We start from the raw sequence: 15,922 nt of genomic DNA, 5'->3' as shown, positions 1-15,922 counted from the left end.
AGAGCCACTGGATTTAATATATTCACATGACAAATGAAATGCATTATAGTTTCTAATTTCCACATTTTTACATGAACGCAATTTTCTGTGTGTACAATTATGGTTTTGTATGTATAAGATACCCTCTCTCATACCAACTAGCTGGAAGACCAGCTGGAGATCTTTTTGAAATATACTCTGTAATCTTGAAGGGAGGGTATTTTTATTTTTCTGGCCAGCAGTAAATTTTCTACCTCAGTAGCATGGCTTATGGTACAGTATTAAAGATCCAAGCTTTCACAGCAGGTTGTATTGGCTATGTAAGCTTACACTGATTAAGCTTCTAGGAAGAAACAGTGGAATATAAACACACAAAACAACAACAGAAATTCTCAATTGAACTTACCTAAATCAATGAAATGTGAATTGTGAATTTATCTCACTTTAATATACATTATACAACTAAAACCAATTTAATAAATGGTCAAATCCATGGCCCATAGATTAATCCATATTGATATTTTCCGTGCAGCATTATTTCTACTTTCCAGCACAAGATATCCAATACTGCTTCTCTGTCAGGTGACAGTCACATTCGATTCTTTAATAAAATCCTGTATTGCATTACTGCTAGACTGAACAAGAAGTGAATTTCCACTTGGGAAATTTCAGAAGGAAAGTAGATGAAGGTCTTCTTATTAACATAACCAAAGGCAATAATATATACTCTCTTTTTTTTTTTTTTTTTTGGCATACCAAGTCTATTGATAAACCATACAAATAAATGCAGAATTTGCCACTAATTGCTGCAGATCTTGAACACTTGAACAAAATAAAACCAAATCAACCGTAACCAGCTTCACCTTCTTGACTGTAAGTCCCCTCTAGTGGTTGTTTTGAGCATACAGATTTTTTACTTATCACTGCTACTTTTGTAAACAAGGTAGAGTTGACAGCAACTTGATGACATTCATTATCTGTAAATGATAATTATCTGGAAACTATGAAGAACATTCTGGCTCTGCTGGGCTGCTTTTGTTAAGATAAGTGAGCTCAGTCACCATACACACTAAACACATACATACTACACCCTTCTATCATTGCATGTGCATATGCAGTGCAAACTCAGAACAGTACTTCAAAACCCAGGTCTTGGACCAATTTTTTTTCTTCAGATGTTCTGGGAACTTGTTAAAGTTCTTTCAAAGTGGTAGATTTTCACAGAAAAAATGTCAGCTTTACAAAAGTTAAATCTCTCTCATGACTTTCCAATTTCATCAAACTTCCAAGTAAACCTGAGAAGAGACTACAGGCAGGCCCATAGCATCTTACTTGGCTGTCTGCTGGTGTACTCAGGCTTTCTGTTTTTTAAAGTGTTGAAATATCTTCTGTGAAAATATCCGTAAACTGGGAACAGATGGAACTCACAAACAAATGCACTTCCACGTGGCATTTGTCCAATGGCCTCAAAGCCTGGGAAGGTCCCACCATGCAGGAGCATGACTGCTTTCGGCTTTCATGCTCCCTGAAACAGAAATTGAAGATGTAGTCTGCAATGGTCTAGTCTGCTGCGTTAGATACCTGGAGGGTCTGAGGTACTGAGACTGAGAATTTAATAATTTCCAATAATTTCCAATTTCCAAATTTTCTACTGTAGAGCAAGAGGAAGCACAACCTGTGTGATTCATCCATTCCTTCCCACTCTAGAGATGGAAGCAAGGAAAGTGATAATAAGCCAGAAGCCTCACAGCTTGGATCGTAGTCAAATTTCATATGGATTTTTTCATACTTCCTTGAATGGAAAAAAATACAAATTTACTATTTTGATTTTGAAAAAAAAAAATCCCAAGTTTCTGCGGAAACTTTCAGGAAATTAAAAAAAAAAAGAATAAAAGGAATCTGCAGGGAAAATCAAAATTTAGTGCAGATTCTGGAGTCAAAAAACCTAAACCTTAGTGCAATGTTTTTCTCTCTTCCACTTTGTCAGGATGTGCTGAAATAGGTGGCAATCACTGTCTTCCTCTCTCTAGGCATAAGCATGCACATAAGCCCGGAAAAATAAAACTCATTTTCTCTGAAACAGTAAAACCGACTAAAACCAAGTTTATTATATGCATGAAATAAATTACCAGAAAGAGACAAATATTTGTTTGTTTTCTAATTTCATTCAGTGATATTGTTTTTAAAGGTTACTCGCAAAGGTAACAAGGTGGAAATACGCTTTTGAAATTGCTTTACCTTTTCAACACTCTATGTTAATAGGTTGCCTTTTCACCTTTTTTTTTGCAGTTTGCAGAGAATATTGAAGTGAAAAATATAGATGAGCAAAAATCAGAGCAAGAGTCCATGTCTGGAAAAATAAATTGTTTGATTATTGCAATTTAATATAGACGATATTTGGTAGGAGGACAACTTATACTCATTAAGAATGAGATTTAGTTTTACTTATTCCCTCTGAAATAGAACTTTAACCCTTGAACTGAGATAATTTTATGTCATGAATGGTCAGGGTGAGACCCTAATCCCCTGAATTAAACGGCAGAGACTCCACTAACTTTAGAAGAGCCAGATTTAACTCCCGTTGTCCTCTGGCAGCTTGAGTCTGTCCTGGCATCTGTCTAGCAGTGTAAGAAAGCACAAATATCAACATGGAAAAGGTTTAGATTCCTTTAGCAGACATAATTGAATACTATAATAGAAAAGGATTTAAATCATATAGTACAGATCCTTGTAACTACACATTATCATGCACCAGATTCTTGTCACCGCGCTCACCTTTACCGTCCTTCACATGTATAGTATCTCCATATACATTTCCAGACAGTTTTGAGGAGTAACTCATCTGCTTACATTTACCCAGTTAGCAGCTGTGGTGCTGTTTTATGTTAGTGTCAGCATGGCAGGAGAGGATTTGATTAGGGATATATGTGTTTTGGAAAGCAACCGGTGAACTAATTCCGCAGAAGGGAATACTCCTCTTCAGGAATTGTTTACTGTTCTCTTTCGTGAAGGGTACTTTCTAGTGCAGTGGAAAGGATGGATTAGCTCTGTTTGCGGAAACTTCTCAACCTCCATTGTTCAAGGGTCTGCAGTGCAGGAGACACTTGTAGACAAGTGCCCAGCATTGGCTGGGAGCCAGCTGAAAGTTTTGCTAGAGGTCTCACTTGGAAATGATGACTCCAGGAAGAGAAAGTTTGACTTTGCTCAAGTTGTGATGAGCTTGCAAAATAGATTTATGCTCATTCAAGTGCATTTGCATGTCGTGGCTCTGCAAGTGAGTTTAATCAGAGCCGTTATCTTGCCTCCTGAGCTTCAACAAGTCTCAAACTGCTGGGATGGCTCTCTCCTTAGGGGCAAAAAACCACAGTGTAAAGTAGGAGGGAACAGAATAAACTTTCTTCATGCAATACAGGCTTAAGTACATCCAATCTAATGCAGTGCTTAACTCATCATTATTTTGGTTTTCCTCTTATGAGACAAAAAGAAACAGCTTGGCAATGTTTTTAGATTATAACCTCTTTAGGGGAGGGAATATGTCTCATTGTGTGCACTTTGAAGTGCCTTTGACATCCTAGGTTCTTTATAAATGGAAATAATAATAATAATAATTTATTGCTGTGCAGTGTGGTCTGGTCTCCCATTTACATTCAGTATGATTCGTTGTGCTGTGTCGCTGTCCTGTTCATCACTTCTCACCTTGCACTTACATGCAACTTCTATTATGGTTATTTTTAGAATACATAAGGCACTCAAATAAGATGATTACAAGTGTGGAATAACAGCTTAGGAAATAGATAGGAGGATAGTTCACAGAAAGAGGCAACATACTGCACCTAAGCTGTGCTAGATCAAATCTGACATTGTAAAATCAAAGAGAAGAGGTTTTAATACGGAAATAATGTGAAGAGATTATAATGAGTACTGCTTTTTAACGGTTGAGTTACCATCCTTTAATGAGTTTCAGGATTTTTTTTTAAATTATGTATGCATGTGAATGCATGTGTGTAAATATATACATCCATACACACCTAATGTGTGTTTGAGTTTGTGTCTATTGGAAAACACAAAACAGTGGGCTGCAGAAAGAAAAAATGGAACAGTGGTCATTGGTGACCACTTTGTGCTCCTGCAGTGCTCATTTTCTAGTTGTGGAGTGATGTAAAATGACCTTTAAGTTTCCTTTTCATAGAATCGGGCCAATCTTTACAGAAAGCTTCATTTTCTGGCAGCTTCAGGGACGGATCAGGGACGGATATATTTACTTACATTCAGAGAATTTGTGATGCAGGAGGCAGAGAGCAGCAGGAAAGGGTGTAGCATGGAATGCTCCTGGTTGCAGCTGACAGAGGGTACTGAGTGTTTCGTCCCAGTTGTTAGAAGTTAGAGCACCCTGTGATTTCTCTAGCTTTGTGCTGAAGGCTGGTTTGGGTCCTTATCTCCGTGATGGTGAAGTCATAAATGAATCTTTATCGCTCCTCTTTTTACTGAGTGACGCTGAGGAGTGAACCCAATATAATATGACTATATCAGGTAAAATGAGGTGGTAAAGTTTCCCAGTTTGTTCCCCTCAAGATATTGGCATTTTATGTCATCCAACATGTACCAAACCTTTTTTGCCACAGAAGAAATTATTTCCACCATTTTTGCTGTTGAATTAGATACAAAAAATTTGTCTTACAAAATGCTTCTATCTTTTGTCTGATATATATATATATAAAGTGTTTTCTTTTTGCATATAATGACTCATTTTGCATATAACTAAACTGAATGAAAATCACAATATGATCCTGCTCTGGAACTACTTAGTCCATCTGAACCTGAGTTAGATTATCTTTATTTCCTTCTCCCCAAGAAGGTCCTTAAGGTTCCAAAACCTTATGGCTCTGATAATTAGAAACTTTATTCCAATTTCTAATCAATTTTACTTATGCCCAATTTAGTCTCATTTAATTTTTGTCATATAATTTAAATATGAGATACCTATTGATGCTCCTTTCTTGGCTCACCTTCCTCTGACCATACTGACTCAAGGGGTATGTATGCACCTCCCAAGCAAACAACAGAACTCTGCATAAAACAATGCTATTTGGAACATAACGATAGCAGTAAATTTTCTAATCCAGAGAAGGTAGATCATATATTTATTTCAGGCTTCAGTTTCTTGCATACTACAGTTCTGTATTGGTGCTATAATTCTTTACATCTTTCAAAATAAAACACAGTGACCTAAATGAAGAAGCAGCATCCCTGGGGATTTTAAATTGATTTTAAGATATAGCATTAAGGTTGGATAACCTTTAAGTCAATCAACTGTTGAAGAATGGGATTATCGATTGTTTGAGATGAAATTAAAGGCAGTTTAGATACACTGTTGGAATAAATAAAGTTTCTATTTTTTTCCAAAAGGACCGTGCCACTGGATCATAACACCTTTGTTTAAAAACATTTGATTAGTGACTACTAAATTAAATCTAAGAGAATAATTTGAACATCTTGAGGCAATGTAATCTTCACATCAACCTATTTTTAATTCCAAATTTACGGGAAGAGAGATTAATATAGGTTCTGAATAGTTGCTTTAGAGGTGTGTGCGACAAGGTAACATCTGCATGAGATATAATCTTTTGAGAAAAGAATTCATTAAGCAGTATAACTCAGCCTGAAAGGGATGAAGGTTCATCTTTCTAAATCATTTTTAATTTTAATAGTGATTTGGGGAAAAAAAATGTAGTTATTGAGGGCAGAGAACATAAGATGGGGTATAAATATTCCAGCTCTACTGCTTAGAAGCCCATAGAAAATGGTAGTTAGTAAAGAGGTGTCTGGGGACATTAGTTGACAAGGTCAAGTACTTGGATTTAATCAAATTCATTTTGTAGCTGGAGATTTAGTCATGGTTGTAAGACAGAGAAGTCATCTCAAGTAAGGAAAGCTAACAAAAAAGCAATACATCATCTGCATAAAGTGAAATATATTGCTAACAGACATGTAGCTTTATGTCAGAATTAAGGAAGGTTTTGGAAACACTCTTCTAGCATGAGCTATTCAAATACCAGTAAGTGATAATGTAAAGCAGTTGTGCTTTTTTTCAGTGATACTGGAATCTCCAGGAAGAGCTTAACATAGTGATACTGGGATACAATGATGTCATGGACCAATGTGGAACTAAGATATGTATTGATTACAAGTTCACAAATTTGTACTGTCTTTAACATAGGGAATGGATTTTCAATAACTTCCACTGCCATTACTGAAGTTAAAGGAAAATATGTCATTAGCTTCAGCAGAGGAGAACTGAACTCAGACATTCTTAAGCAGTTTGAAAATGCAAGACATTGCAGGAGGTCACTTCAAGAACCAGAACCATACTGCTTATGATCTCATTAAGATTATTTAAGATTAAGAATTAAGAAATTAAGATTCAGATATACATTGTTTGAAGTCTAAAGCCAAGTGTGAACTGTCACATTTTGGAACACATGGTATGTGTTCCACTACGATGATTTTAAGACCTACAAAACTCTTAGAAAATAGGAGGTTATGTTCTGAACAAGTAACTACTGATTAATAATTGTTCCTTTCCTGCAAGTGAGACACTGGAACTAGGCATGCTGTGTGTCATAAAGGACAATTCATGGTTTTTTTTCCCCCTTTTCCCCTAAGTAGGGAAATTAACTATACGAATGCCGGTATGTCCCAAGTGCAACTTATAAATGCCTTGTTTTGAAACTTTATAGCTCCAAAAGCTTGAACTTAATCACAACCTGTTTTAAGGTACAGAAGTTCAAGATGCTACTTTCCATACATAGATATTTTCTAACAAAACAGATGTGACCCAAGCAGAAATGCCAAAAGTAACAAAAGTAGATTATTGATGAGTATTTTTATAGGATTTCTGAGAATTAAAGACAAAGTGATGGATTAAGGGATGCTTTAAGGAATAGATGATATTTGGTGGTAAAATGGCAAGGCAAAGAAGTAATAGGACTAATGATGCAATACAAATAATAATGAAACATTTGACATGAAAATAAGGTAATAGTTCTTCACTAATAATTTCTGCATGTAGCTTGGGAAATCAATGCCACTGGAGTGATACCTTCCCACATTAAATTTTGCCTTTTCTATTCCTAACAGTTTTGCAGAAGGAGTAAAAGGGAATTAAGACAGAAATAAGTGTAAAAGCTCATTGAATAAATATGCTTGTCTGTGACTATTTGAGTCATGAAATCTACCATTTCATGGCCAGAGAGTGGCCATGGCAACAACCTCCAGGGAAAGGATCTCATTTCAGAAATCCCTCCAGGATTTTGTTGGTCAGTAGCCAAAAAGCAGGAAAATAGAAGTAGGGATGTGGGAGCCATAAATCAGTTTGTTTGGTCATAGTTACAGAACTATTACCACATAAAGGATTGATATCTGAATAAACAAGCTAATTTATTAGCTGTACTTTCAAATAGACACATGATATGAAAAATATAATCTTTGCAGACACCAACGTAGACCTCACTGTTGTCCTGTTTCTCCACTTAGATTAACATATATCAAAATAATTTGAAACAACTTGTGGAAACAAAAAAGCCATCCAAACTTTTTAAGAGAAAATTATTTTTTTAAAGAAAATTTGCTAAAAATGAACTAAACCTCCAGAGGATTGCCTTCTCAGCAAGGTATGTTTTGTTTACTAGCTGTAATGTAATTCAGTGTTCTGGACTCTGGAGTAAACTGGCACATTTGTAGAGATATCATGCTCCCAAGTCCCTCTAAGCTAGGTATCTGGGTGATATATCCATGAAAACTCTGATATGCGAGAAATTTAAAAGAGCGAACACAGTAAACTTCTTATTTATGTTTTTGTTACACCTACTGAATTCCTGAAGTCAGTGGCATCCAATGAGGGTAAATTTGGCTTACTATGTTTGATCGGTGGGACAGTACTAAAAGTATAGATAATGGGTTAGGTTACATTTCTCATATAAGAATTTAAAAAACTAATTGTAGCAAGAACCAAATGTTCTACTTCAGAATTTAAAGAGTCTCTTATTATTAGTGATAAGGACTGCAGCAAACATGGAGCCATGGCCTACTTTGGGCCTACTCTGAAAGAAGCAACATTGGGGTGAGACCAATGTGTGTCTTGATGTGGCCTGGCAAAATTGCCCTGGCAAAGTGTGTTCTCCTTAGGCCTCATCTCATCACATTGGTTATTCTCTCCTAAATCCAGGTCTGCTCATTTCTTCCTGCTCTTTGTCATAGCCTTTTGCACTGACAGACCTCTGTTCCGATCCCACGCCACAATGTCACTCCTCCCACGCTCAGGTGTAAGTCCGTGCATCTAATTTTCAAAGGTGTCAATAAAATCTAGCTTTAGCTGGAATCAGTATAACTCATCCTTAGGTATCTAAAATTCATGTATTTATTTTAGAAGGAGATTAAATTTTGTATGCAGAAATGTTTATTCTCTCTACAGTAGAGAGAGCCTAGAACACCAGTTAGATTTTTAGGTTACTGAGGGTGAGGTGATTACTATCTGTAATATACTATAGGTGCTATAATTTATACAGATTTTATAAGACTGAAGCCAGTATTTTTCCTTCTGCATCAATATACAAGAACCAAAAGTCAGATTATGTAGCTTATTCAGTCATCTATGCCAACATAAAACAAATGCAAAGTAATTTATTTTTATGATTAGAGACCATTGTGAAAATACTTTACACTTAATTGTTCTCATGAAAATGATCTTATGAAATTGAGGGCAATTTAGCCCCATGGGTGCCCAATGGGAAATGGATAGGGACTTTTTTTTTCGGGATTTTTATTTAGAGAGCTTCCATCTAATCCTTCTTTAAATGGGTAAAACTGGGAAACAATCAAGAACAGATATTTCCTCCTTATTGTGGTATTTTAATTCTTAACTATCTGTATTAGTCAAAAGATTGTCTTTAGAACAACTTTTTTGGAAACAGTTTAATGATTCAAAATTTGAATTTCATTTTTAAGAGGGATTAAAACAGAAGACTAAGAAAGGATTCCAAGTTGCTGAGACACTTCAGAAATTTTAACCATAGTTTTACCTTGTAAAGTGTTATAGGGAGTGTTTTTGAATGACATTTGTGGATTTAAGAAAGAGATGGGAATTTGAATTCAATTTTGTTGCTAGCAGGTAAAGAATGAAGGAGTTTAATGTTATATATATTGTAATTATCAACAAAATAAATGATATTTTAAAATCAACTAGTTTTAAGAATAATATAGTTTTACTGTGGCATAAGGTAGAATATTAATCATCATATAAATGTTCTGCAAATAACATGGGATTAAAAATTACCAAGTAACACTGAACAATGGTTTCACTTTGTTTTTCAGTTCACTGGACTATGATGTCTTTAAGTTATTGAGATGTCTGTTGCACAAAAAAATCATCTTGTTCTGATGGTAGAAAGTCTTAGGAGGGTCCCAGTTTTGAAAGGCTGATGCTTGCAGGATAAAAATTCATTTTTAATGTAGTCTATTCTACTTATAAGATAATGATATAAATTGAAAAGGTGCATATGTTATGAATATGCTTTTAATAAACCAAAGTATATCAATGTCCACTGAGAGGATCTTGAATCTGAGATGAAGAAAAAAATAATAAAAAGAAAGAAAAAAATAGGTTGGTGTTGTGTTTCATAAGATTTTTTTTATTATTTGTTCCAATAGGTGGTGGTGATGATCATGTATAGTTTCATATGCTCCTGTGATAAGAAGTGCCACTTCTGATACATTTTGGGGATAAACTATGCTCCTGAAATCTGTGGGGGAGCATACACGGATTTATTCAATGTCATGGAACAGATAGGACACAAGTACAGATCATTCCCTAGAGTCTACCAGCAATTGTTACACATGGGAACATCCACTTGATGGATACATAGTAGAAGAAAAAATGAGTTTATAAAGATAATGAGACTGATTGTAAAGCTGGTATCAAGCTGGTTAACAGGTACCAATGTGCCTAAAGAGGGGTCGTCATATGTTTCCAGATTTCTAATATTTTTTAAACTCTTCATCGTGTTTCTGTGTGCACTGCTGAGAAGACAGTAAATGCAATCTTCTTCATCAAAACTGGGCAAACTGAGATGTCCATAATATCTAATGTGACTGCTTGAAATGATACAGACACTGCCTATTGCTCCCAAAACAGGTGCTACACAGCAGTTATGATGGAATGGAAGACGAAAAAAGAAAATGTTATTTTAGTTTAAGCTGATTTTTATTACACTTTATACCCATGTCACTACTTTATTAGTGCTGCAGTCAGAAGTCATAAACAGTAATTTGACAATATTAGCATTATCTCTTCAATGTTATTCTATTTCTACATGAAATACTGCTGTTGGCTTAAAAAAAGCAGCAGAAATAAAAATAAAGATATTAGAATTTTAGATGACTACATTTTTTTTTCTTCTGCTTCTTCTATTCTATTATCCCTCATCCTATTCTTCCTTTTTGTTGCATTTTTTATGAGCTCCTCCCACTCTGTGCTTAAAAGCTGAAAGAAAACTTATGTTACATTATTGTTAACGTCTGCCTTGGTGTCTTTCTTAGCAGCATAGACTGTAAAGCACCATTGGTAGGATTGGTGCTAAGGGTAGGGTGATCCTGGGGAGGATAAGGTCAAAAAATAAAAAGCAGCCCTGTGACTCACTGCAAAACTGGCTCGGAAGCCCATGCATGTGCCAGAAACAGTAAGTTACTGCTGCTGTGGGCTTTACAGTCTTACTACTGGCAGAAATTCACAACGTGGTGTGGAGTTATATAAATATTTCAGTAGATTTCTAAGTTTTCAGTGGCCATCTGCAAACAGTGGGGGTGTATGGGCTGTATTTCAGAAAACTGAGGCATCCAAAAAAGGTTGCCTCCTAGGACACTGCTCCTTCCATCCCGCAGATGTTGCCAGATGTGTGTTACAATACCTCATTCTGAACACGCACCTATGTTTTTAGCTTTTTTTCAATCAAAAACCTTTCCCTAGCTGTACCATAGCTATTGAATTTTGTTTTCCAGCTGAAGGCATGACATGTTAGCTTGTGCAAATAATTTTTGCAGTAGAGTTTTGCTGAGCTTGAGGTATATTTTTTCTATAAAGGAGAGCATGTATGTCAAAATCAGGAGTTGTTGTGTATGTATAATTTTTCAGAAGCAAATGCAAATTTTTCCAAAGTATTACTGCAATCCTATTCAGAGAAAAAGAATCTTTCACTTATTATGAAGATAATTATGATGGCTATTCTGTGATTCTGATTTAAAGTCCCCCAGAAAAGTCTCTAAGCAGTTGAGATGAATAACAGTTTGTTCATCCATAACATTACCTGTGCAGTATCAGAGAGCATCCAGTCAGGAAATGAAGAATAATCTTTGCCACGATTTCGGGATAACAAATAAGATATAAATTTTAATGTGAGAGAAAAAAGTATCTTGCATAACTGAGGTATTGAAAGAGTACACTGATTTCTGCTCTAAATAAATATGTGGAAAGAGATAGGAAACTGACCCCTAGAAAATGCTAAGACTTGCACAGATCCAAAATTGACTAATATCCAGAGCATACCCTTTTTAGGAAAAGTCTGGTTAGGACACCAGAAACTTTCTGAGGTCACCATTTATTTCTATGCTTTTCTTCCTTCTCCATATGGAATGGACATGAGTTTTGGCCTCTAAACACTGGCACATCTCCCAGAATGGATGCCAAGGTCTGGACTATCAACATGAAGTCTGACTCAGCACTGATCCTGGCCCTCTGTGTGTCTGACTTCCTACATTGCTGTATCCATTGAAATCCTGCGGCCAGGAACTACACTGTAGGGTTTTGATCGCTCCTAGGGAATAAAACATTCACCAAAAATGCAGAAGGGATTCAGTTGTACTTTGTTTACAGGACACTGATTGAAAGAGCAGTTCATATCTACGGATTTCAGCCACTCTCTTTGCATATCCTCAGGTCTTCTGTAGCTTCCAGGCCATGTCAGGAATCTGTTTTGCAGCATTTTACCTTTGTGCCATCTAAAAGTGAATCTGTAGAGATGTCTCTTCATTTCAGAAGTCAGAGGAAACTTTACTTCTAAACCGAAGCCTCAGTACAACCATCTTTCAGGTGCTCAGTGATATTTTAAAGTCTGTTTTCTTATCGTCCTACAATCTAACTTTTTTCTACTTCTTCCTCTTAGCATGTTTGCCAGAATTGTAAATAAAATCTCCAAATTTTGAAATCTGAATTAAACTGATTGTAAACATTTCAAACAACCGTGAGGGATGCCAATTGTCTCATACTTATGTGTTAGGGATATAAATTACGAGTCTTAATGATGATAATTTCATGGCCAGCCTAGTTAACCACTTCACTCTTGATTAAAAAAAAAAAAAAAAGGAGAGGAATGGCAAAAGGCTATGCTCTACATATTTTCTATAACTTTGTCCGTTGATAATATTTGGCAAAATACCAGCACTTCTTATTTTCAATCTGAACTAAAAGAATAAATAATATGATTAACGGCAGGGAAGAATCCAAGTCCTTACAAAAGACATCCAAATCCAAGAACCCACCAGAACATATAAAATGAAATTATAATGTTTTAAATCAGTACCTTTTTATAAAATAGTCTCTGTACAGATTTATTTGAAAAATCTGAAGGAGTTTTGCTTCTCTTTCCCCACCCCCCTCCGCAAAAGAGGAAACCTATATTTGCTGGTCAAGAGACTAATTTAACTGTAAAGGCCACATTCTAGGATTTTAGTATTTTCTCTTCTCAGTGATGGGTTAGAAGGGTTGTTTTAAAAATTACTAAGTGTTCTTTTGTAGGACTCCAAAGAAGGACATTGTTTTTACAAGTATGCGTGTTATCTGTATGTAAGATAATTGCTAACAATTGAAAAACACAGAAATCTGAGCTGCAGTTCTCCTGGTTTCTTTGCCAGAGTAATGGCATTTCAAGAATTTGAGTTTTGAACTGCGATAACGCTTCAACCAGAGGATTTTTTAAATCACGGAAGAATCTTAGGAGGGCATATTCACACAATGGAGAGTGATCAAATTAGAGATTCTTAAGAGCATTAGAGATGCACTCTGAGGAGGTCATCTTCTTATGGATATATTGTAATATATGTAATAATTGAACATATGCTACTGAAATGGTCTCATACCCCTCATGCTCATTTCCAACTCTTATCTTGGTTGGAAACTACATTTTTAAATCCCTTGGTTTACCCACAGGCACCCTCTATTCCCTCAGAATAGGAACAACAGGAGACATTACAACACCCTGTTCAAGTCAATCTCTGGTGTTGTAATTGCTACCAGAGAAACTTTGGAAGCTCGATGTATTTGCAACAGGGAATAGCAAACAGGTGAATGGAAAGAGCCTGTGAATGACATAGATGCTATAACCTTGGTATGGATGTAAATCTATTCCTATAGCAGCTTATTTAAATTATACTTTTTGCAGGGGGCGTGTGGGGAGAATGGGAACAGGAGAGGGGATAGTGTTATCCCTAAGGCTTGAAAAATCTGGTTTAAATGACTCTCTCTACACGTTAATAAAATATGCCAAGGCCTATTCTCCAGCCCTGAGGGAAAGCTACACCATGTGCCTTGGGTCCATGTGAATAAAGTATCTATCCCAACAGAAGAGAGGTCTTATCCATAATGTTTATTGGGAAGAGTTCCTGGGGAGCGAGTTAATAAATAAACAGTATAAACGATCAAGTGCAGCATTTGGGCTGTGCCCAGGCCCTTTCTCATCTGCTAGATATGGCCTATTACATCCTTGTCTTTGTGGGGGTTATGTTACGTGATACCCATAAAGAGAACAAGTAATTCTGATGCAGTACTGGAACGTACTAAATGAAAGTTTCTCGGTAAATTAGGAAAAACAATTAATTTACCACTGTAAATACATTTTAAAACAGAAGCTACACCTATGTTCCTTTTAGGAATTTTGCAAACCAAGTTTTAGTAAAACAAATACAATGAAATGATTTAGCATCATATTCTTTTAAGAGATCAAAAAGATCTCTCTGAATCTCAAAGAAACAATACATCCTTATATGCCCTGCTTTGAGCTGACAAAGTAGAATATAGCCTTAATGCATCGGAATACACAAAATATGTACCTTAATTTACAGTGCTGCTTAAATATTTAAGAAAGCAGGAGTCAGCTTACTTATGCAAGCTCTCATGCAATTTACTCTAAATAGTATATAAGAATAAATACTTATTTGTGATACAGACTCTAGCACTGCTCCATTTTGTATTGTTGTTCATCACTTACTTGTAATTGTTTCATACCATGTAAAGTATATTAATTTTTAAAGTATAGTGGATGAATTACATTTTACAAGTTGCAGAATATATATTGCCCAAATGTCAGAAGCAGATTACTCAGCCCCATTCTTTTACATTTATATAGAAGTCAGTATAAGTATCATATCTGTCAAATGATCTGTTTAGTCTGAAAACCCTGAGCAGAAGACAGAATCAGGAAAAAAAAAAAAAAGAGGGAAAAGACGTTGATAATTCTGATTAGGGAATTGGACTGAGAGTTAATACAATGGTTAAAGATATAATATTAAATTCAGTTTTGAAAGAATGTCTTTTGGGCCTTCATTCCAGCCTAATTCTGCACCAGAGCTGTTATAGAGCATTTCACCAGGAGGACAAAGTTGCCAGGCTTGACTATTAACATAGCCTGCCTTATTGCCCCCAAACACTACCATTATTATTATATAACCACGAGCCCGCGTCTCAGGAAAAGAAATTTAAATATGAGCGTGGCATACCACAACTACGTAACTAAACGGAAAAACTTTTAGTAGTTACTCAGATCCTTTAAAGCTCCTGAGCAAGACATATTTGAATACAGAATCTGAATTTCAGTCAAGTTCTCTCTTTAGCAAAAAAGTGTGTTTTCCCTACTCACTCCTAAGTTACAAACATTATTTTCCCAACAAACAGGATGGAAACTCTTAGCATACTATCATACAAGAATTATGGCTCCTTATATGAAGGCTTGGGTGAAGTTTAGTCAAACAAATAATCATAGAAGATTTTGAGAGGCTGGGCTAAAAACTTTGTTTCTGTATCTGAGTATTACAGTTACAAGAGTGAGATGAATGTTTACCTGAATTTAAAGTATTTAGTTCCTGCTAGTGAAGTTGTAAAAATACTTAACCTCATAGCACATTCACGTGTTCGATTTTAACTTTTTTTGGAAAGAGGGTAATAAGGACATGTCAGTATCAAGTTCCTTACTTGGCAAAAGTGACCGGGTTCTTTCCTCCTCCAAGATTTTTGTAAAATTAACATTGGGCAACAGCGGGAATCCAACAGTGTGTGCCATGCGAAGCAGGGCAAGGAGGTACCGAGCAAAGGGACTGCTCATAATCATTAAAACAGCAAGTTCAAGAGAAATTTTGTCCTATTAAAGGCAGGGACTGTAAGTGCAAGGATTGCTAAGGCTCTGGGCGTGCACTTGATGTTAGCGATGCGACTCTTGAGGTGCTGGTTTCTACAGTGCAGGAATATTTTCTAGAATACGACTCCTTACTTAGAAAGGTTAAAGATAAGGTATTTTAGCTGGTCTTTGTCGTTTATCTACAGCTCAGAAAAGAAAAGGAAAAAAAAGGGTGGGAGGGGGAGAAAAAAAAAAGAGAAAAAAGAAAGAAAGAAAAAAAAATAGATCACACATGCAAACAATGATTACCACATAGGAAATACTCCCGGGGACTAAGGAGCCACCGGAGACCATGGGTTTGCCCCCGCGGCGAGCCAGGAATAGCGGGCAGGTTTGTTAAGGCAAGCGCGGCCTCATCCCTCGGGAACACGAGGCCGCTCCGAGTTATTCCCGACTTTCCTCGGGCCAGCGCTCGCCGCCCCCGCGCCCGCCCCCGGCGGCACCTGCCC

The sequence above is a fragment of the Tinamus guttatus genome, unplaced genomic scaffold (assembly GCF_059628265.1).
Source record: "Tinamus guttatus ecotype Peru unplaced genomic scaffold, ASM5962826v1 Tinamus_guttatus_pri_ptg000346l, whole genome shotgun sequence".
NCBI classification, from domain to species: domain Eukaryota; kingdom Metazoa; phylum Chordata; class Aves; order Tinamiformes; family Tinamidae; genus Tinamus; species Tinamus guttatus.
This window is presented reverse-complemented; position numbering follows the sequence as displayed.